The 24,776-nt window shown below is 35.7% G+C and overlaps 1 pseudogene; it reads right to left on the bottom strand.

Moving 5' to 3' along the window:
* Positions 1–11,342: 11,342 nt before the first annotated feature.
* Positions 11,343–12,591, bottom strand: LOC122314497 (annotated as a pseudogene).
* Between the last annotated feature and the right edge of the window lie 12,185 nt (positions 12,592–24,776).

Here is a 24,776-nt window from a genome sequence, read left to right as displayed (position 1 = left end):
GCGGAGATCGAGGTAAGTTAGCTTTTAACTTACTAGCAGTCTACTGTGTATGTGTGCTAAGTAAAGGAACTACAATGTATGTATGTATGTTATCATATATGTCATGCCATGCCAAGTTATCACGTAATTGTCTATTATACAGAATTTATTTTGTCATCAATTTTTATCTGTTACATAATATATTCTGTCATGTATTACTGTACATTACAAGTATGTCATGTTAAATATGTTGTCTATTATATGTTATGCCATGTTACGAAATGTTTCTATCTCAAGTTGGTCATGTATTTCAAGTTATGTTCAAATCACGTTATGTTACGTCATGGCTCCAGTCCTTTCGTTTTCCAGTCACGTTTCATCTTGAGTACATTCAGTATGTGTAGAATAAATGGGGCCACAACAACTGTGGAGTATGTATTTACACGTAGAATACATGGGGCCACAACAACTGTGGAGTATGTATTTTTCATGTTAAGTTAAGTTTGTGTAGAATACATGGGGTCACAACAACTGTGGAGTATGTATTTACACGTAGAATACATGGGGCCACAACAACTGTAGAGTATGTATTTTTCATGTTAAGTCAAGTTTGTGTAGAATACATGGGGCCACAACAACTGTGGAGTATGTATTTACACATAGAATACATAAGGCCACAACAACTGTGGAGTATGTATTTTTCATGTTAAGTCAAGTTTGTGTAGAATACATGGGGCCACAACAACTGTGGAGTATGTATTTACACGTAGAATACATGGGGCCACAACAACTGTGGAGTATGTATTTTTCATGTTAAGTCAAGTTTGTGTAGAATACATGGGGCCACAACAACTGTGGAGTACGTATTTTTCATGTTAAGTCAAGTTTCAGATCAAGTTCATGTCAAGTCAAGTTCAGTTCATGTTTCAATTTAAGTTATGTCAATTATGCTATGTTGTATGCCAAGTTATGCTTTAATTACTTATGAATTTGATTATGCATTTATACTTTTACTGTCATGCATGCATCATTAGCTTGTGTGGAAGTTTTTTTGTTAACTTACTGAGATTTGTAATCAAATCTCACTTTGGTAGTCCCAACTACCATTCCCCCCAAATGGTAGATCTTGTTACAGGACCTGAAGGAGAATCAGGAGCTGATCAACTAGACACAGTTGACTAAGCGATGGTGCGACGTCAATGTTAATATAGTAGTTAACGTAAATTATTACTTGTACAATAGAGTTGCATCTTTAGTAGTTTTTGGATCATAAGCATTTTGGACTAGTGTTGTGATCTACTCAATGGGTCTTTATGTATGAAGTATGTTTTAAGCATTTGGGATATTTTCAATTTGGTGCATAGTATTGCTAAAGAAAAAAATTATCCGCTGCGAATATTGCATAATGTTAGATGCATGTTAGGAACATTGCATCTTATATGTCATGAACGGGGGCAGGTAATCTTGTGTTGCATGTCTCGACGCTTCAAATGTCCGTCCAATCCCAAACGGAATTTGGGGGCGTCACATCTACCCTATGATTCCCTCTTTCGATAGCAAATCACAAAATTAAATATCATCTAATCAATGGCCAGTTAATTAGAAGTAATAAACTCAGAATAAATCAGATAAACAAAGAGAGAATTGCCTTAAATTAGCATAGACAATCAAGCATAGTTCGGAACTAGGTTACATCGTTTTCCTAGAATAAATAAAATTTAGCTCATGCTAGAAAAGGAATTCAACATAAATGAATTCACCATAATTGTTCTAAGAATATTGGAAGAAAATAAACGCTGAAAAATACTCCTCGCAGCCGCAATTCGTCTTCAAAAACTCAAGGAAATGATTCAATGCTTTTCTCCCGTCTGTGCTCGTGTATGATTCCAACGTATGTGCAATATATGGAATTCCTTCTCCAAAACAGATGAATTGAATCCTTCTAGCGGTGTTTTTCTGTCCCAAAAAGTGTTCTCCAGTCAAAAAGTACGACCATATGGTGAAAAATCTCTTTTATATGCTCTGACGGTGGAAAACCCCAGATTTGTCAAAATACGATGTTCGCTCGAGCAGGGTGTCGAGCGCACATCGAGCGTTCGACTTTGCCTGATTTCGCTCAAGCGTCCTATCGAGTGCACATCGAGCGTTCGACTTTGCCTGATTTCGCTCGAGTGTCCAATGTCTCTGCTTGAGCGATCTTTGTTTTCCCGCAACCCGCTTGAGCTCACTGTCGAGCGACAGTCGAGCGTTTGAATCTGCCTGAATTCGCTTGAGCGGCCAAAAGCCTCTGCTCAAGCGATCTTGTAAAATCTGTAATACGAAATTTTGCAAGTAATCAGGTATACCATCACTTAAAGGTATAATCACATTAGTTGTTGAATTACTCTCACTATTTTCGACGATTTTTTATAAAAAATTTGAAAATAGTAAGGTTAAGGTAATGTAGGACAAAACATTTTTTTTTTTTTTTTTCAGAAAATGAACTGTTAATAAAATCCACAATACCTTACCCTCGCTGAAAACATGAGTAATTTTCTGGACTCAACAAAAACTATTCAAGCTTATATTGTCCATATTTCTATCTTAATAGAATTCACATTTGCACAAAAAAAAAAAAAAATCACTTATCTTTAAAGGTGAATGAACTTGATCTAAGAACTTAAGGTTGCAACCCCATATTACATCAACTCAAGTGTGATGTAACAACTACTTTGCACCATAATTAATTTATAACTCCATTCTCATCAAGTTATAAAACTGTGAGATAATTGTTTTATCATATAACTCATACAATTGTGATTCAGAAAATATTTTATTTAAAAATATATTTTTCCTTTTGAACAAAAAAATACTTTGGAATCACATTCATATAATGAGACAATTCTTATTGAATGTCCTTAGTGTGCATATATAGGAACTTTAACATAGAAAATGCTCATATTGTCTTTTTCTCTTTGACTTTTCTAAATAAAGGAGAGGGATCTCATTAGAAAGAATATTTTCAATTTCTCAACTTTCACACCCATCATCTTATGCCTTCACGGCACATTTTAACGTATCATTTCTCTACTTGAGAAATAATATCATTGACTCAATGAGTGTACATTTAACTTTTAAACATCTAGGAATTCTCACTAACATCATTGTATACATTGAATCTTGAATCAAATTAGGTATAGATTTCGCTAATATCTCGTTAAAACCGCCAAAAAGACATCTCCTTGTGCAATAAAAGTAGTATATGACGTTTTAGCCGCTAACTAGTAATATATATATATATATATTTTCTCACTTATTAGATATATTTCATATTCTCCAATTCACTATAAAACAGAAAAGAAAACCTTGTGAGAAATTATCTTAACCTAAAACATATCTTGCATCAATGCAACCACGAGCTAGCCTTTTAGGCTTAATTTAGTCATTCTTGATTATTCTGACTTTTGCCACAATTACCATGCAAACCTCTAAGGTGCTTGGTACTACATTACTCTGAAGAGGTACTCCTCCTAAGTTCATATATCTGCAAGAACTTATTTGTTCTTACTAGAGAGAAAGAAAACTTGAGCAAGATTACCAATGCTTATACCACAAAGAAGTACACTGATAAAACCTTTAAAAATGAACGTGCCAATCAAGAATGTCCTCAAACACGTAGATTTTACTGTCCCTACTTGCTAGACATACTAGCAAGTTTTAGAGTGTGTGCTTATCTATGCGTTAATCTCAGTTGATTCAAGATTGTAATGCTTAATCTCAAATATAGGAGCAATTAGTCTTTACATTACAAAAAATAATGCTCAACTTTTGTTATTACCTACAAGATTCTTGAAGGCAAAATAGTGATTTAACTCTATCTAATAGTTAATCCCTTCAATTTCTATGAAAATTATAATGCATGCGTCCTACACGCGCTTCCAATTTTATTCTAGACCTTTCAGAAGTTTATATAATAATGATGGTCTAACATTATCTGACATTCATACTAATCTTTATACGTTTCCAACTATTACTCATTAGGAAGATTAAAGTGATAAGTAAGTCGCATACACAATCTCTAGGCTTTCTTTTCAGTTATCTCAAAGTTACTAACCTATACGCAATTAATTGCACACATTTAAGAAATTTGCTATGTCAATCTAAATCAGAATAAAAGTAATTAATACATGTCGCTAGATCGAAAAATTGCTAAGTTTCCTAATCATCTCTTGCGCCACAATGCCTAATTATTAATTTTTAAGTTAATTTATATCGTATAGGAGATTAATTCCAAATCAATCTCAACCATACTCCCACTAAGATAAACAATCTACCGAGTTAATCACATGCAAGAAACAATTTCTTCTCAAATCAAATAAATTTATTTGGGCTAATCATAAGCATGGACAGTACAAACTTGGGTTGCTTAATCTTCTATTTTATCACGTCCTAAAAGTTTAAAGACTAATTCTTAGAGATAAAATAAGCTCATATTATGACAGGTAAACACAATACATGTACAAAAAAGTCATCACGTTTCCTACAAATAATTATCATTTACAAAAAATAATAATCTTGGCAATTTATTATAGAAAATAAAATGCCTAATAAATGTGACAAAAAACAAGATCTCATAATATCATGGTATGCATGTATTCAACAATCTTAATCACATTTAAAAAAAATATATATTTCAAATAAAAATATTCATGTGGCATAACTACTTACTAGATAATAAATACAAACAAAGCAGGAGTTACAACATTGGTAAGGCATAGCTCAATGGTTAAACTCAATGTCATGGGCTTTGAGTTCCAGGTTCAAAACCCTCCATCCAAGCATTTGCCCAAAATAAATTTGTGCTACTTCTTGTGGACACTACCAGCAGGGTGCACCCTTTACGCCCAGCTGCAGAGCAGGTAGCTGCCTGTTGGGCTCATTTGCCCAAAGGCTTATTCTTCTTCTTTATTTTAGTTTTAAAAAAATTGAGCTGGGTTTTACTTTAAAAATAATATGGGCCGAGTGTAGGATTTATAAAAAGAAATTGTAGGCCCACCATTTAAGCCCGAAACCACTTCTAGAAAAAATAGTAAATACCTACAGCTGGGCCGGATTCAATAATGGGCTGAGTTTAAAAATAGTAACAAAAAACCCAAAACCATTTCAAGAGTCCAAAACCTATTCTATGAAAGAAAAAACAAAGCTATTCATCTTCTTCCTCACTCGTTACATTTACTTTTTAAAGTAACGGAAGAGGAAAACAATTTCATGTAACCGCTGCCACCCATCGAGGCAGTCAAGTGCCATGTATTTTCAGGGGTAAGCTACTTCACGGTAGCTCTATAGCACCACCCTGGTGCAAAACTACTCTACAGGCAGCAACGCAAGCTACATAGGCCAGGAGTACCACCCAGCGCTCAAAGCATAAAGCGGCTCCGATCTTGTCTGCGGCATTGCGTGCAGTAAAACTTGCTGCCTTGGCCTGATGAGCGACTTTACCGATGACAGGGCTTCCCTCAGCGCTTCATCCGCTTGGTGTCTGTATCACCGGGTGCATCGTTGCACTTGCGCTGCCTGTCCGCGCAGCGTCAGGGAAATGCAGCACGCATCCAACACTACTTGTCGCGCAGCGCAAAAAAAAAAAAAAATTGGAGTTGTCGTGCTCTGTGTGCTGCAGAGCTTGTAGCACAACCATGGTGCGTGTTGCTCTACGTGCAAAAGAGGACAGCACCTCCATCGAGGCGCACGCAAGCTCTGCATGTAGCAGAGGCGGCCATGCCACTACTAGGTGCTTCTCGCACCTCCAGGTGAACTCCACACCCCGCTTAAAATTTTCCGAAGTCGTCGCTGGCTGCAACCCTTTGTGTGTTGTGGTGGCAGCACCCTATTGGTGTGTGCCGCTTTGTCCGCTATGCACCTGGTGCACAAAGCTCTGTGTGCATTAGATCATGCTGTGAGACATCCTTGCGTGCTCGTGTAATCCCCAACTGGCCATTATGTTGCGCCTTTGGCCTGTCCAAAAATCACACAAAATGATAGAGAGATAATATTTAAGTGGTTCAGCAATTTGCTTACATCCACTGAAGCGGAAACTCAGTATTTTCAATATGTTTGTACAAAATTACAAACACTCATAAACAATCTGATCTCTATCTCTCAAATGGCCCTCTGTTTCGGGTTTCCCCAGAACTCAAATTTTGCCCTCAACCCTCTACCTCGATCTCTTACTGTAGTGAGGATGATTTTAATCTCCAGCTATCCTCTCCTATTTATAGGAGAGGTTGAGCTCCTCCTCCCTCCACAAAACCTTACGTAGTGGAGGGAGGGACACCTTAGCTGGAGATGCTCTGCAATGCACATGGAAGCACATAGGTAGACAACAACATATGGGGTGGACCCTCAACAATCACCCTCTCCACCCAAATGTACCATACTAGGATACTATATGTTGTATCCTTCAAATGATTGTATTCCCTCATTGGAATGCTTGTTAGCCATGAGAGATTTTCGCTATCAAATGCATTTGCAGGTACGTCTTCAAATAGATGTCCAGATGCTTCTCCAAATGCATCTTCAAATGCATCAGGATTGTCTACATCCACGGACCTTGTAAGGTATTTTCTTTAGAGAAGATTTACAAGTGCTCAACTACATAATCTCAACTCCCTAGGATTCTTTTTTCACTCGGGTCCATGAGTCCACACTCATGCACACCTTGAGTGAACTGAGTTTCACTCAAGCCACAGTCGAGGGAACAATCTACCTGGTGCCTTCACAGCTTTCAAACTAGGCTCCACAATCCTACAATCATACCAATCTCCAACTTGGAGACTGGTTCTCAACATGCTAGCCTCTATCTCCAGCATGATCCCTTATCATCTTTGCAACTTTACAGCTCATGTCTTCAAGTTGGAAGACTAACTAAAGTGATGCATAACTTTAGTTCATCATGTACAGTGCCCTTAATCAACATATCTATATAGGGCAACGCATCTCCCACTGCACTGGGAATCAATGGTCTCGCACGGACCTTGACACATATCAGGGAACCTATTGTTAAGGTCTCCATCTCTGACCTGGACGGCTGACTCTTCATCCTATTGTTAACATATCCTGTCTTCAGTCGATGTGTCTATCTTGTGTGCAGTCTCTGCTAACTTCGACTTGCATAATCTTCATTCTTGCAAGATACCGTAGTTCACTACCTTCATTCAGCAGGATATAGTTTAAGGTAGTAACCACCATGGAGATCTGATCGTCTTGGCAGTCATGCGATCATCAACTTTAGGTGTAGATATCCCTGGAACATCTGACATTTTGTTCCCATCTCTCACACCTTTGCTTCATGTCGTGGTCTAGGGAGATTTCTTCAGGTTTAGATAAGGAAAAGTAAAACTGAGTTCCTTTTACTTCCTCATCTAATTCACACGACCATTACCACGAGCCAAGACTAATGAATCATTTGTGACCTTCCACTCCTTTTTGAGAAAACACTACTGAATGACTGCTGTCTTCAAGTTGTCTTTAACAGCATTGTGCACTGAAAGAAATACAACGTCATGTATTTCTTTAGTCACCATATTCACAGTATCATTCTCAGTTTTCTTCTGATTTTAGCAGTTTCTTTTGGCCTGTCTTGCCACAATTTCTAGCGAGTAATTTGTTATCCAGATCTTGCCACTGCCCTTATTCCTGGACTTTAACTAATCCAAGCTTTTGCCTAGATTATCAACATTCAGGACCAACAAACTCGAGATCTTGTCAGAATCTCTTTTGCGCACCTCCTCATCTAGGATAAGATCTCTTACATTAAGAAAATTCAACTTTGACTTCTTTGCAGAATGACTCATAGCCATTCTCATGACCTCCCAACCTTTTGACCACAATGCCAAATAATATTGGGCAACAATAATACCTTCTTCATTTTTTGAAGTTGAACTATTTCTTCATTTGCACTTTGTTATTTGCAACTGGCTTTTCAAAGAAAGCCACAATGAGATCCGTTGCGGTTCTCCTCTTAATAACACTATGCTTCATGAATTGTATGACTGTCGAAACCTGCTGATATAACAAGTTAATCAACATCATCCAATGATCTGAAATTTGCTCCTCAAACTTCACGATCCCAACTGGCTTAAATCAAGCCCAAACGAACTGAGTCCGGCAACATTGGACTTCAACTGGCTGACATCAAGCCCAAAACCAATGAGTCTAGCACGACTCCATCTGGCCGAGATCAAGCCCAAAATATATGATTCTGGCACGACTCCAACTGGCTGAGATCAAACCCAAAACAAATGAGTACATCACGACTCCAACTGGCTGAGATCAAGCCCAAAATAAATGAGTCAATCACGGCTCTAATTGGCTGCGATCAAGCCTAAAACAAATGAGTCCATCATGACTCCAACCGGCTGCGATCAAGCAAAAACAAATGAGTCCGTCACAATTCCAACTGGCTGCGATTAAGCCCACAACTGATCTGAAGTATGAATGGTCCAGATCATTAGTACTGATGTCGAATCTCAACATTTCCACCGTACGGATGAGTCCAGAATGATCGAAATAGTTTGTCAGCACTATTTGATCATTGTAATTGAACTCCAACTGGCGTAGATCAAGCCCAAAATGATCTGCAACTTTGAACAGTTCAGATTCAAGGTACCGATGGTGAATCTCAACATTCCCACCATACTGATGAGTCTGGAATGATTAAAATAGTTTTTCAACACTATTTGATAATCACAATTGAATTCCAACTGGCATAGTTCTAGCCCAAAATGATCTGCAACTATGGAAAATTCAGATTGAAAGTACCAATGGTGAATCTCAACATTTCTACCGTACGGATGAGTCTAGAATGATCCATATAGTTTGTCAGCACTATTTGATCATCGCAATTAAACTCCAACTGGCATAGATCAAGCCCAAAATGATCTGCAACTCTGAACAGTTCAGATCGAAGGTACCGACTGTGAATCTCAACATTCTCACCATACCGATGAGTCCGGAATGATCCAAATAGTTTGTCAGCACTATTTGATTATCGTAATTGAACTCCAACTGGCGTAGATCAAGTCCAAAATAATCTGCAACTCTGAACCGTTCAGATTGAAGGTACTGATGGCGAATCTCAACATTCCTACCGTACGGATGAGTCCGAAATAATCCAAATAATTTGTCAGCACTATTTGACCATCACAACTGGACTCCAACTGGTTTAGATCTAACCCAAAATGATTTGTAACTTATGGACGGTTCAGATCAAAAGTACCGATGGTCAACATTCCCACGTACGTATGAGTCCAGAATAATCCAAATAGTTGGAAAACATTATTTGATCGTTGAAATCGGACTCCGAATGGCTTAGAGTCCTCTAGGGCGCGTGGGGGCACGTGAGAGCGTGCCTCTCATGCGTCTCAACCCTGTAGGCGCGTGTCCTTCACGTGTCTTCTTCCTTCTGCCGCGAGTGGGGCGCGTGGGTGCGTGTCATCCACTCGTCATCTTCCTCTGGTGTGACTGAGGTGCGTCTATGTACTCTTTGACTTCTAGGGGCGTGTAGGGGCTCCTCCGGCATCCGTTTTTTATGCCGTTTGCGGCAACGGATTTGTTTTGATGCGAGGAATATCATTGTGTGGTCAAAAGTTACTTTTGATCAATTTTATTTTTCTAAACAACACGAAACCAAAGCTCTGATACCAATTGTTGCACCTTTGGCTTGTCCAAAAATTACACAAGATGATAGAGAGATAATATTTAAGTGGTTCGGCAACTTGGTATGGTCCACCCCATGTGTTGTTGTCTACCTATGTGCTTCCATGTACATTGGAGAGCATCTCCAGCTATGTGTTGTTGTCTACCTATATGCTTCCATGTGCATTGGAGAGCATCTCCAGCTAAGGTGTCCCTCCCTCCACTACGTAATGTTTTGTGGAGGGAGGAGGAGCTCAACCTCTCCTATGAATAGGAGAGGATAGCTGAAAATTAAAATTATCCTCACTGCAGTGAGAGATTGAGGCAGAGGGTTGCGGGCGAAATTTGAGTTCTGGAAAAACCCAGAACAAAAAGCCATTCGAGAGATAGAGAGATTGTTTATGAGTGTTTGTAATTTTGTACAAACATATTAAAAATACTGAGTTTCCGCTTCAGTGGACGTAAGCAAGTTGCCGAACTATTTAAAAATTATCTCTCTATCATTTTGTGTGATTTTTGGACAGGTCAGAGGCGCAACACATTATCGGTCAGCCATAAAGGCTTATGAAGTGACTATTAACCCCCAAGAAAAGGGAAGGGGTGGCCACTAGAGTGCCCTTTTATTACATAATCAAAGTAAAGGCTCTTCTCATTCTCCACGAATCTACATTTCTCTTTACTCAGAGAGAGTCCATCCATATTCTAAGAGCACTAGTATTGACTTATTCATATTTATCTTTATCTTTAAATTTGAATAATATGTATTTAAATTCATCTACATTAGCTTATGCATCTCTAAATTTTACATAGTTATGAAAAGAATCACTTTTTACTCTCCAAATATTATTTTTAATGTTTTTTCTCTCTCCTATCCATTAAAATCAACTTTGTAGAATTTTTATTAAGATGATTTTGATATATGAAATTTGTATTCAGTTGATGATACAATGTTTTTTTTAGTACATATTAATATTTATTGATAAAATTAATCTTTTTTATATATGAAATTAGTAATATTTATATACATGAAATTGGTATTTTTAAACACACGGTGCTAATTATAAAATCTATAAAAAATAATAATTTTAATAAAAAATTTAAAAATAAAAAATAATAATATTTTATTATTATTTGATTCAAATACGCATAATCTAATATAATAGTTTTTTTTTGATATGCAAAATCAATTTTCAAAAGATGTAATTTTAAAGATGCATTTAGAGAAACCAATACTAGTGTTCTTCCTGGGGGTTATGTTTGGCCTGATTTGGATAGTGAGATGAGATGAAAGTTAAATAAAATTATTATAAAGTTAAAATATTGTTAAAATATAATTTTTAATATTATTTTTATTTTGAGATTTGAAAATTTTGAATTGTTTATTGTATTTGAAAGTTTGAAAAATTTGAAATGATTATATGAGATAAAATGTGTTGAGAAGATAAATTTTATTTGCAGTTCTCACTTAGGGACTGCATGTGTAAGCTATTTATTAAATAAGAAAAATTATCATTTTAAGAGGGACATTTTTGTAATTTTAAAAAATTTTAAATATAAAATTACCTGGATTTACATTGCAGTCTCTAAATGAAAACTATAAGTAGGATTGCTCCACTAGCATAAAGTTGGACAGAACATATTGGGAAGAAATTACAGTGGTGAAAAAGGCCTACCTCCATCTCTTGGTGGACCCACTCTAGAGCATCTCCAACCTTGTAAAGAGGAACAAGCATGTCCTGAATTATATGCATCTCATGGTAATAGTTCCCTGATTGCTTCACCTTGAGTAGCTTTGAGCAAAGAAACCTTAGAAGGCATTAACCAGCCAAAGAGAAACCTAAACCACAAATGATCTGCAAATGGAAGGATAAGCTTTCCCTCCCAGTACAGACATCTAGTGTGCCTATGGTAATAATCCCTGGTTGGGATGTACTCCACAAACTCCCCCCCTCTTTAGAGCCGTTTGTGCATGCTGGTAAAACCAAGGTTTGAACCACCACCCTACATGGTTGATTACATTTCCCTTCTTCTTGGCCTATTCGTTTGATGCATACCAACCAGTCATGCATACAGCTTCAGTCGGAGAATAAATCATGGTCTCCACAAAATGTGGAACCTTCTCGGGATTATCCTGGTCTCCATCTCTGGGAGCAAAGGAATCTATATATGCCTGTGCGACATCCTTTAGGTTACCCACAACAGGCTTGTATGTAAGCCTCATGTATTCCTTAACAGGTATAAGCTTGATCTCAGCAGAGACAAGTCCCAGTTTTCCCTGAGACCATGGAATAGCATAGAAAAGATCGGAGTACTCATTGTCCTTTGTAGCTCTGACAACGCGGCCATCAGCCAGAACAATCTAATAGGCCACAACAGTATCAGAGAACAGGCCATAGATGTGAGAGCTACCTTCAATCCCGTAGCCATTAATGAGGCCGCTGACAGTAAGGTCATCAAGTTCAGCAATCACTGCAAGGGCCAGGTTCATTGTGACTGCAACCCTGGAGATTTGCCCCATGTTGACTAGGGGCTCAACTCTAGCAACCATTCTCTCTGTCAATTTCAAGGATATTGCGAAAGGCAGATAAATCAACCTCAAAATGCCTAGCACGTTTATAGTCAACATTGCGCATTCCAACAGTAATCCATGGTTTCCTTGCCGTGCAGACAAGACCATCCTTTGAGGCGTTTGACAACTTGCTTGACATATTCATCATGCTCCTTCAGACGCTGCTTGAAGGACTTCTTTCCAGATTTAACATCCCCAATATATGTGAGGAAGTATAGGGTGAAGGAAATCGGGAGGACAAAGAAAATAACAATAATCCATCGGAATCGAACAAAATAGTCCACCCAGATCTTCTTCCTCTTTGAACCCAGGGGGACCTTGATATCCGACATTGCAGGAGTGATTGTGAGTGAAGGCAACTTTTTGCTGTAACATAGAAAACAAAATGAAATTATTAATAAGTAAATTGCGTAGAAAAAGCATTTGATTTTCAGAGCTTCCAAATTGCTAGGCTAGTGTCAAAATTAACTGAATAAAGTAGCCACAACTTGCAAATTGCAGCTAACCACCGCAAAAAATGTGATTGGATAATCACTGATGAGGTCAGCAGCCGAGCCAGAAGATTTCATGAAAATGCCACTTATGACACACTATGAGATTAGGATCCCTTATATTTGGCACACATCCAATAAAGGTCCATCAAAGATTAATGCTCTTCCAATTCTTCGAAGAAATGATGAGCGATTAATCTCTAATTCTTGGAGGAAATCAAAAAATTGTAAAACAATAGCAAGATGCAAGCTAATGTTGGGGGTAAATAAAAGCAAGCAGGATTTTACACAGATAAAAGTAACTTTTTCGCACATACTTGTTTAGAATGAAATGGCATGATACTCATAAAATGTCTAGATCATTTTGTTCTAGAAAGTACGGTAAAATAATGATTTTTTTCACGTCTCAATTACAGTGAGAACTCATTCGTAGGGGTGTACAAGAACTGGAGAATTAAGGAGAGAAAGAGAGAGAATTAAAGAGGGGTGTACAGCAACCAATAGAACCGGCTGGAATTGATTGGAACCGATCGTTAGAGTCAAGAAATGGCCAGAACTGATCGAGATGCGATGGGAATTTGAAGAAACCGACAGTGGTCCGGTTTGGTCCCAATTAGTTCAAACTGGTGAACCAACCGATATAATATTTATATATTTTTTTATATATTTTAAGTAAAATGATATCTCTTAAGTAAAATAATGTCATTTTATAAAAATCGTTTAGGAAAAAAAATTAAACTAAAACGACGTTGTTTGATTTATTAGGATTAATCCTCCGCCCCCTCCACCCCCCCCCCCCCACCCACCTCTCCTGTCTTCTCTTCTTCTTCTTCTTCTTCTTCTTCTTCCCTTCTCTCTCTCATCGCGACGTCGAGCCATCTCCCTCTCTTATCGCACGGTCACAACTCCGCTGATTCACACCTCTATTTCTCAATTTCTAGCCACTTGCGATGCTAAAGGGAAACCGACAACCGACTGGGATCTTGCCGAAATCGACGTCATTGATTTTCTCTCCATTTATCGGCCGGTTTTGGCTACTTCTATCATTGTGTATGAGTTGCTGGTGTGATGACGGAAACTGCACATATACCATCGATTTACAGCCCTGCTCATTTATCTTAGAAACTGTTTAGATTGAAAAACACTTTCAATCTATTTGATCTCATTTCATATCATCATTATAATTTTTTCAAATTTTTACATAAAATATAATAAATAATTTAACTTTTTTAAATTCTAAAGTAATAATAATATTTTATTCAATTTTACAAATTATGCATATCTGATGTGACACTCATATATTCAAAGACATACGCACAGTTAATATAACTGTGGATCTGAATTCAGAAAGACCAAATCTGAAGATACAAGAAACATTGACTTTAATAGTGGCCATGATACCACTCAATCAAAGCCCTTTAAAATGTCAATAAAAAGTGTAAAACAACATTTGCAATTGCGCCATGGATGCCTCAGCTATACGAGGATTACCGTATTTTCCATCTTTTCTGCAGCAAAGAAATCCAGTTTTTCACTAAAGAAGTGAATATGGCTCACAAGCACACATGCCATATAAAAATAAAACAATAAAAGCTTGAGAACAGAGAATGTTTTACAATGCAATAAATTTGATACTACGGTACAAAGGGTATAAAGTACTGAAAATACAATTGAGAATTCAAAATTAATGAACCAATCAGCCACAATAAGAGCATTAGTAGTGATCTAGTTATTTTTTACTCAAAATTTGATTAAAAAATTCACCTTTTTATTTTTTTAATTTTTAATTAATTAGCTGCTTTTTAACAATACCAAATAGGCTTGTGCAACATACCCGCTGGGCCGCACTATCCGCACAAACCGATTGGATGGAACCCGCTAACGTCAGGTTGAGTGCATGTTGGTTTCGACAACCATCCAATCCGACCAATTTCGGACGACACCGACTCAAAACCATTACAGATAATCACTCTTCACTCTTTTTTCTCTGATTCGAATCAGATCGAGTTAAGGCAGCGGTAGCGGCAGCAGAAAAGTTTGGGGCAGTGGCAGAAGCTTACCCAAGGCAACAAAGGACATTGTGGGGAAGATGAGGCACGCGACTCTCGTTCCATGCAGTCAAACCAAGGTCGGCGATGGCAACCAAAACTCTAGAGGAAAGACAGTGTTATGCCGAGAGGGGAACAAGCCAGTGGTTGGCCGACATGGAGGAGGCACGGCTAACCTAGGTGGTGCGGCAAAACTGCCGTTGATCTGCACTGTCAAGTAACACACAGAGAGAGAGAGAGAGAGAGAGAGAGAGAGAGAGAGAGAGAGAGAGAGAGAGAGAATGGTTTTTGAGAGAAATGTCAGGTCATACGGATTCGACCCGATTTGGTTTTATTCGGATCGGGTCAATTCATCATTCTATCTTGTATGCTCCTTTTCGGGTCAAGTCGGACCCAAACCTGGTTTGGGCTGGTCGGGTTGCAGGCCTAATACCAAATATCAAACTATCTAAAATAGAAGCTTACATTACTTAAGCACCATAATTTACAATAACTGATCAAAAAGCCATAGGATGATAATAACAAAATGGATGGTCAAAGTGACAGCCTAGTACACTAACAAAAATGATATATATAGTCATTTTTGCGTATTTTTTATGCATTTCACTAATGTAATTAGTTGCGTCACTTTTTTTTAATATAAAATAATAATTTTGATGAATCACATAAATAAAATACATAAAAATAATTATATTTACCATAACTTCTTGCCCAAATTTGGCCCGTCGAAGTAGCCCAAGCCAAAAACATTGTAGATATAGCCAGTTCATTATTTGCTATATTTTTGAAGGAAATGGCCAAACTTGAGCTAAATTTTAACTTCCCCATTACTAATGCTCTAAACACATGTTAAAAATTTTGCTAATATAGATAGATCTTGTTTGGATGTTGAGATAAGGTAAAAAATCTGTGAATAATAGTGAAATAATTTGAGTTAAAATATTTTATGGAGTTTTGGAAAATAAAAGATAAAAAATTGAATAAAAATATTATAAAATCAACATATTGTTAGAATATAATTTTTTAATACTATTTTTGTTTTGAGATTTAAAATAGTTGAATTATTTTTATGTTTTGTTTAAAAATTTGAGAAATTTGTAGTGATTAGGTAATGATCAAATTAAAAAATTAAAAATTAAAAATTAAAAAATATTTATATTTGAATAATATTTCTCATCCCAATATTCAAACGGAGCCTTAGTCACAACCAAGCTCTATAATATCTCAATAAATAGTTTGTTTAAGGAACTAATCACAAATAATACTTCAGCAAGAAGTGAAAATACAACCTGAAGAAGGATCAATAGATAACGACAGAAGTAAGAGTAATGATACAATTACAATTTTTTTTTAAAATTTTTTTTATACAATCATATATGATAAATTGAGGATATTTATGTAAATTCATACTATTTTTATAAGTTTTTTTTATAAAAATATCCCTCATATAGAATAATTCTATTTATTATCTCCACACACTATACCTATTTTATTTTATTTTTTCATTTTTCCCATAATAAATATGTGATGTATAGATGATAAGTAGAACAATTAGTTTAATAAGAATACAATAAAATTAAAAATAATAAAATTAAAAATTAAAAAATAATATTAAAATATGTGACCTAGAGTACCATCCCCGTAAATATTTGATGGAAAAGAAAAAACAAGATGAAACTTAAAAGGCGGAATCTGTAGATTTAAAAAATTTTGCGAATAAGGACGATCACTTTGACCAGATTAATCATAACAGAGAGAACTAGGCAAACATCCACGCATAAAAATACATAGATTGGAAATATGAAAGAGGTATGAAACTGCCGCCTACATTGTGTTCGAGAAAAATGGACAGGAAAAGAGAGAGACTGCTAGCAGTTACCTCAACTTGACACGCTTTTTGAATGATTCAAAACAAGAATCACAGTCACAAGGTAGCACAGAGAGAGAAAGATTGAGAAAAACTGAACAAAGCAAGCAAGAGAACCTGCTGATCAGGATCTGTAATATTGGAACAGTGAACGTGCTCAGTACTCTATTTGTATTTGTATTATATTAAGATATTTGAAAATGTTAAATTATTTTCTATGTTTTGTTTAGAAGTTAGAGAAAATTTTAAAGATTAGTAATAATTAAATAAAAGATTTGACATTTTAAAATTGAAAACTGTTTGCATTTTAGTGATGTTTGGAGAAAAAAATGAGATGAGAAATTTGAAAATAAAATGAAACAATCCCATGAGGAAACAGTTTTCGACCAAACTAACTGTTATCCTCTATTTTACCCAAAACCAAACAAAATAAAAAACAAAACAAAATGAAAATAAAATACGATCTGTTAACCTAACACGAATACGACACAAAATTAACGGATTTGAGTTTGATATAAATGGGTTCAAGTCAAAACAAGTTAGCCCATTAATATATAATTAATAAACGGATTAATAATATGTCAACCTGTAATAATCTATTTAAATTTTATTTCAAAATTATAATTTTATTATTGTTGAGTTAAAATATTAGAATTTCACAATATACTGATGTTTTTATTATTGAGATTGTAATTCTGACTCTATGTTCATATTTATTATTGTAAAGTTTGTAATATTGGTTTTATTATAGTTTAAAATTTAAATAATATTAATATTTTTTGTTAGTAGATTATCTTTTTTGTTTTTTAAGATACTCTGGTTATTAATAAATATAAATTTAACTTTTATGTGAATTTTTATTCATCAAGTCAAATGAGTTTAAGTATTAGTTCAATCTATTTACATGAAACAGTTTAAAATGAATTATATCATATTGACTATTTTTTTAATTAATTATTAAACAAATGAAAATATATGATACAATACAACCTGTTATTTAAAAGAGTAGAGTAACAATTTAAAATTGTGATACATTTAATTTTACGGATTAGGTTTAAATTAATTTATAAAATTGCGTAGTTTATAATTTAACACGCACAAATGAGTGCTACACCCACCGAGGTTGTAGTGTAGCCGAGATTGGGTCCGTCACTCCGTTGGGTCCTTCGAAACAAGAAAATTAGCCGTTCGAGGGAGTAGCACTAGCACCACCTAAACAAATAAAATATGGAAGCAAGGCTGTCCTGTCGGTTGTTCGAGACTTTTCACTTTGGAGTGGTGACCCGTGACTCTTGTGTCCAACGTGAGCGTCAGCGAATCTCGCGTTGGTGGTTCTCACTTCTCTGCGTTAAAAACTTGAAAATATCGATGGATCATGGATCCATCTTCCACTTCATCGCCTTCAATTAAAAAAACAAAAGAAAAAATGTTCATTGTTTCACGTGGGGAAGGCAGCGGTACGGGTGACAATTTGTCTGTGGATCTTATTTATACGTGATAATGCTACTTGTTCCGATATATATATATATATATATATTTAGTAATTAAAGAAATATTTTTTTAATAATGCTGTAAATTTTTTTCTTTTTCTTCTAAATGTGTAAGGCTATAAAAAATGAACGAAAAAAAATGTCAAATGGCCTTATCAGGACAAAAAAAATTCTAATTATCATCTTCACACTACACACTATACCATACATAATTTTTTAATTTTTTTCTCTTACTAAATGTGTGATGTACAAATAATAAGTAGAAAAACTCAATTAGTTTAGAAAGAATAAAACTAAAAAAATAAATAAAATAAATAAATAAATGTGGTGTAGGAGATCATGATGAGTAGCAAAACTCTTTTTCAAATATTCTTTAACAAAAATTCTATATGCAGTTATTTTTATGTACTTTTTACGTACTCTATTAATGTGATTGACCGCTTTACTTTTTTTAGTATAAAATAACTATTTTCGTCAATCACATCAGTGAAGCGTGTAAATAGTATGCAAAAGTGACTGTATATATCAGAACTCTTTTTTTAAACCTCCTAAAGATTTCTAAAATAAAAATAAAATCATAAATTCATTAAAAAAATATTTCCTTAAACATTAAATTAAAAAAAACTCATTCAGTGAGTTTTATTGGTAGGTTTTATGTGACGCCCCCAAATCCCCATGCACGGACACTGGAAAATCGAGACGTCCGGATGATAACATCACGGGTTATCACTCTATCGACGTGTGCCAAGTGTGTGTATAAGCGACGAATGTGCACGAGAAAAACGCAGTGAAAGGCAAAGTCAATAACTAAGTACCAGAATTTTTCTTGTTTGATACAAAGCTGTTCAAAACATACATAAATAAATATTACAAGACACAAATATAATTTTAAACCAAATACAAAACATAACATCAGCATCCCGGCGGAGCCGCATCCTTGGGCTCAGCCTCCTCCTCGAACTCTGCACCAAAATCTACGGTACCAAAAATGGTGCCGCAGGTAAGTAAACTCCAAACACCACTAGATAAAAACATATAAAACTCAAACAATATGCATGAAATAAAAACCAAAGCACATGCACCATAAAACCATAATTTTTCCACGCACGCCAAAAACCCAATTGGCCCACAAAAACATATCCTTAAAACTAAGTCTCGCCATTATCTCAGATAATGGCCCAAACCACCATTTTCCCAGAAAATAGATCAGAAACCTCAAAAACCAAACCTCGCCATTTTCCCAGAAAATGGCCCACATTCGAAAACCATAAAAACAATCCGGTTATGCATGCACCATGATCTCCCCTAGGGATCATCCGCACACCCTGGCTCTGTGCCACACCGCAGGTAACGATTACGCATGTGACACCTAAAAGAGCGATGCCCAGACTCGCGCGTACCCGGTCAGGCCATCCTCTAGTCCCCGCCACTCTAGGGACCACGGAGTCGTCACGATAGCGTTACCGTATCGTGCGATCCGGTCGTCGCAAGGGATGTCACTGAGTATTATCCACTCCCGAGTGACTAGAGGAGCTCCACCGAGATAATAACCCATCCCGGTTTGGGCTCGTGAGACATACGCACCCAAAACCATTTACGCCAATAAAACGGAATTTTCTCGATTAAAAAAAAATGCACATAAACACAATATGCAACTCACGTCCCATGACTCAAATAATCAAGCAATCACAAACAAGCAAAACCAAGCACTCCGTCCTCAATACATCCAACCCCCGAACTCCTCGGACTCAGTCCGAAATCAGCTAACCAACAACAAATATTTTATTGAATGAGCAAAATATATTTAAATCTAAAAGTAGGGTTTGGAAAAATACTTACAGCGCTATATGGTATTTTTAGAAAGCTCGCGACGTTGCAAATGGCGGAAGGAAAGCAACGTAACAGTGAAATTTCACTGTGGCCGTGGGTTGTAAAATACCCACTTTTGAACGGGGACAAACCAAGGCTCAAGATTGATGAGGAAGGGTCTAAGGATGTTTATGAAGCTAGTAGAAGTCGAGTTTGGCCGTGGGTGGCGGCGGAAATGGCGGAGGAAGGGCCGAAATGCCCAAAACGAAAACTAGCTCGTGGGAGCTGTTCCGGTGGCTGTTAGAGGCCGGAAATAGGTGGGTTAGGACGGCAAGGAGTCGGTGATGAAGTGGTGAAGAGGTGGTGACCGGAGGTGGAGCGACGGCGGCAGATCGAAGCAAAAATCCGTGAGGCTTGCTGGGCTTTTTCCGGCCAAACGGCAGCTCCGTTGGCGGTGAAAATTGGTGGGGTGGTTCACCGGAGGGAGGGGAAGATTTTGGTGGGGGTGGTGTGCCGCATAGTGGCCGGCGGCGGTGGGTCTCGGCAAAAGAAGCTTCCGGCGTGGGAGAGGAGAGAGAGAGACGAACGGGGGGCTATCGCGCGGGAGAGGGGAGGGAAAAGGAAGAAGAAAAAGAAAAAGAAAAAAAGAAAAAAGAAAGAAAAGAGAAAAAGAGAAAAAGGAAAAAATGGAAAAGAAAATATGGAGGGAAGAAATGAGGTCCAGTCTTCACTCCGGAAACCAAAACAGATCCGTCGAAAACGACACTAAAAACCGTAAAACGACTAATTAAATTAAACATCGCATCAAATAAATAAAAACCAATTAAAATACATTAATTTAAAATAAATAAACTAATATATTAATTAAATTAAAAACAACACTTCAGTGAAAATACACGTAAAAGCGGGTCATCACATTTTATAGGTGAAAGTAGTGTTTTCCATTTTATTTTGTCTTATAATTAATATAATATTTTTATTTCAAATTCATGACCTTAAGTATTGTTTCAATGTTTAAAATATTTTAAAATATATGTTAATATAAATTAAATAGTTTGTGAATAATAATAAACTTGTTTGAGTTAAAATATTTTATTTTATTTTAGAAAATGAGAGAGAAAAGGTTGAATAAAATATTATAAAATTAACAAACGGTTTGAATATAAATTTTAAATATTAATTTTATTTTGAATTTTGAAAAGGACAATGCTACGTGATTACCTAGCTTGTACCGCCATCGATTCCACATGGAGACAATTTAAAAGAATAGCAGAAGGAATAAAGAAACTAAATGAAAAATATTAAATAAGTTATGGAGAATAAAGATTAATTTTAACTGCAAAATAATAGTGAAGTAGAGTGATTAACGGAAAAAATACTCAAATTTGACAAACAGTAGAGTGTCAGGAATTTCCTGCACAAATATGATATTTTAATTATTCTTAATTCATTAGATAACTCAATTAGGAACTCAATTTACGAAATTCCCAATCGGAAGGTATAGATTTATAAACCTAAATTAAAAGAAATGTAACCTTTTGAAAAATCATTCACTACTTTTAAAATATGTAAATTACTATCCTTATTGAGAAAATCCAATGACGACAATATACTCATAGATCGATATTGCAGCAAAAGACTAAATCAATATAGATAAATAATTAATCCAAACATAATAAAAAAACTAATCCATTCAATAGAAAAAGTATGACTGAATCCATAAATAGAATAAATTTTATGATTATTCAGAGAAGAAAACATCAACGATGAATTGAGAATGATAAAACAAAAGAGTTTTAGCAATTGAAAATCAAGTACATGAATTACAAATAAATTAGAAATATCATCTAATGTGCAAGTTCATCCCTAACCCTACATGAGAATTTAGTTACCCATAAATATAATGAACGACAAAAATTTTCGCATAAAAAAATCGCTTAAATTTTCGCATAAAAAAATCGCTTAAATTTTAGGTTAGGAATAAACCCTAATATCCTCTTAATTTTCGCATAAAAAAATCACTTAAATTTTAGGACTTATCTTGGCAGCCACATACACCCTTCAGGAGTTCGAATTTAGAAATCCTTATTAGAGACAAAGTTATAACCCTTTAAGATATATTTCTAATGCATCAAGAATCGCATCAATCCGATATGTGAGTAAAATGATACAGTCAAAAGACTTAATTATATCCAGACTATCTCCTAGCAAATTTTAGACTTGGACTTTTTGTTATTTCATTTTGTGATTTTTTTTCTTTTTTTTTTTCTTCCAAATTTCTCTCAAACCACATGAATGTCCTCCTTTGAATTTGACTGGGTTTGACTTGCTCTTTTATAAACTCTGAAATTAAACGTAAAAAACTGCTTAGGAGTATCCCAGCATAAATAGAAACTCAATTTAAGAATACACATTAATTCATATAATTTCTATTCACATTTTAGTATTTTAGTCTAATAATGCACTTTCCACACTCATAACACCTCCCAACTTACTCATTACTAGTCCCTAGCAATTTTCATGTCAAAACAACTAAAGAGACCAAAGAAAATTATACATAAAGGCTATCAAGTCACACTTTCCAGATTTACATATCAAAACAATTTAAGGAATCCAATAACCCATCAAGATCAATTCACATATAGCAATCCACAGAGTGTGTGTGTTCTCTAAACCATAACTATCTTACCTCTAACTTTGACACATGCAACATCAAGAACGTCTCAAGCAAAAGGTTCAATTTCATAATTCACGGATATAATAATATTTCGTATAAGGGCTCTCTCTATGGAGTTGACAATGGGTGTACATACACTCTCATGAAAAATTAGGCAATTATGTACAAGCAACAAGCAAACATTGATCTTATGATAGGAACAATAGCAAATGAGATTTCTACCAGTCTTTCTAACAACTTACTTAGGATTAGAACGATCAACACAAAAGGTTGTAATGTGGTTTGAGTTCGAGGCTATATGAAAAAAAAGGATGAAAGGGATTCAAAAACTTCCAAGTACATACAAAGAGAATTTTATTAAATATCTCAATAGACCACACTTCTCACTTGACTCTAACTTTTCAGATCATCAAATAATAATGCTTTTCCTTCTTCTTCTCCTTTTTTTTTTTTTTAACAATTTGATGGACAAACACATGCCACTTTGGTATTCTTTCCATTTCTACCAAATCATGATTTTTTTTAATTTATTTTTTTTTGCCTTTGAAGCTCACTCAATTGAAAACTTTGCAACTTGTACTTTTCTATTTTTTTTTTCTTTTTTTTAATTGACAATGTTAAAACAAAAGAAGAAAAATGCAAATTCCACATCTAGTATACACTTGGAAGTAAAAAGGGTAAGAAAATTAGTGTATAGGTTATACTCCAATGTGGATAGGCATAGATAATATGGACATATGAAAAGAAAAAACTACATGTGTATATTGGCTCAAAGTTGGCTACTAGGGGTGGGTGGTCTGGGCTGCGAAAGCAACCGGCAATAGGGGAAAAAACAGAGCAGGTGCCGTGACTTCTAGGGGCTCGTGGCAGCTAACGACTGGTCCGATGGTTCTGAAAATTGGTGGGGATGATCTCTGGTGGGAGCGGAAGAGAATGGTGGGGGTGGTGCACTACACGGCGGCCGGACGGCGGTGCACCAGGCTGACAAACAGGCGGCGACAAAAGGAGAGAAAAGGGGTTGCTGTGCGTACGCGGAAGAGGAGGAAGAAGAAAGAAGAAGAAAAGGAAGAAAAAGAAGGAAAAAGAAAGAAAAATAAAAAAAGAAAAAGAAAAAAGAGAAAAGAAAAGAAAAGATAAGGGAAAAGAAATGAGGTCCAGTCCTCACTCTGGAAACCAAAACAGATCCGCCGAAAACGATTTTAAAAACCGTAAAACGACTAAATAAATTAAACACAACATCAAAAAAATTAAAAACCAATTAAAATACATTAATTTAAAATAAATAAACCAACATATTAATTAAATTAAAAACAACCCTTCAGTGAAAATACACGCAAAAGCGGGTCATCACACCTCAAATTTCTGTTGCCAAGCCTGTGTGCTATAATCTCGAGTTTCAACAAAAAAATACAAATATCAATAACATCAAATGAATCACTAATATTATTAAACTTAGAATTCACAAGGGAATATTCAAGGGGATCGAAATCATAAGTTGTGTGAACTCCCTTATTTATGAGTGTGTCAATCATGTACGTTTGGGGAAACTCATCATCTGTTGGCTGTTTCTCAATATGGAAAATGTTGACCTCCATGGTCATATTTCCAAAAGATAGCTTCATTAACCCATTTCTATAGTTTATAAGTGCATTGGCCGTAGCATGGAAATGTTTACCTAATATGAGAGGAGCTTTAGAGTTAGACTCAACAACTGATTGAGTGTGCAAAATCAAGAAATCAACAGGATAATAAAACTTGTCAATTTGGATCAAAACATCCTCAACTATCCCTCTTGGTTTCTTAACTGAACGATCGGCCAACTGAAGCACAATAGAAGTAGGCTTAATTTCACCCAAACCAAGCTGCAAATAAATAGAATAAGACATCAAATTAACACTAGCTCCTAAATCTAGCAAGGCTTGTCCAAACTCATGATTCCCAATACTACATGCAATCGTTGGACAATCAGGATCCTTATACTTAGGAGAAATTCACTGCTCAATTAGAGCACTAACTTGCTCTATCAGAAATGCTGTCTTCTTAACATGGTGCTTCCTCTTAATTGTACATAAATCTTTAAGAACTTTTGCATAAGTGGGAACTTGTTTAATAACATGCAAAAGAAGAAGGTTAATCTTTATTTGCTTGAGGTTCTCCAAGATTTCATTACTAGA

This window comes from Carya illinoinensis, chromosome 6 (genome assembly GCF_018687715.1).
Source record: "Carya illinoinensis cultivar Pawnee chromosome 6, C.illinoinensisPawnee_v1, whole genome shotgun sequence".
Taxonomy (NCBI): Eukaryota; Viridiplantae; Streptophyta; class Magnoliopsida; order Fagales; family Juglandaceae; genus Carya; species Carya illinoinensis.
The sequence above is the reverse complement of the archived record's forward strand: the minus strand, read 5'-3'. Positions and strand labels throughout refer to the sequence as shown.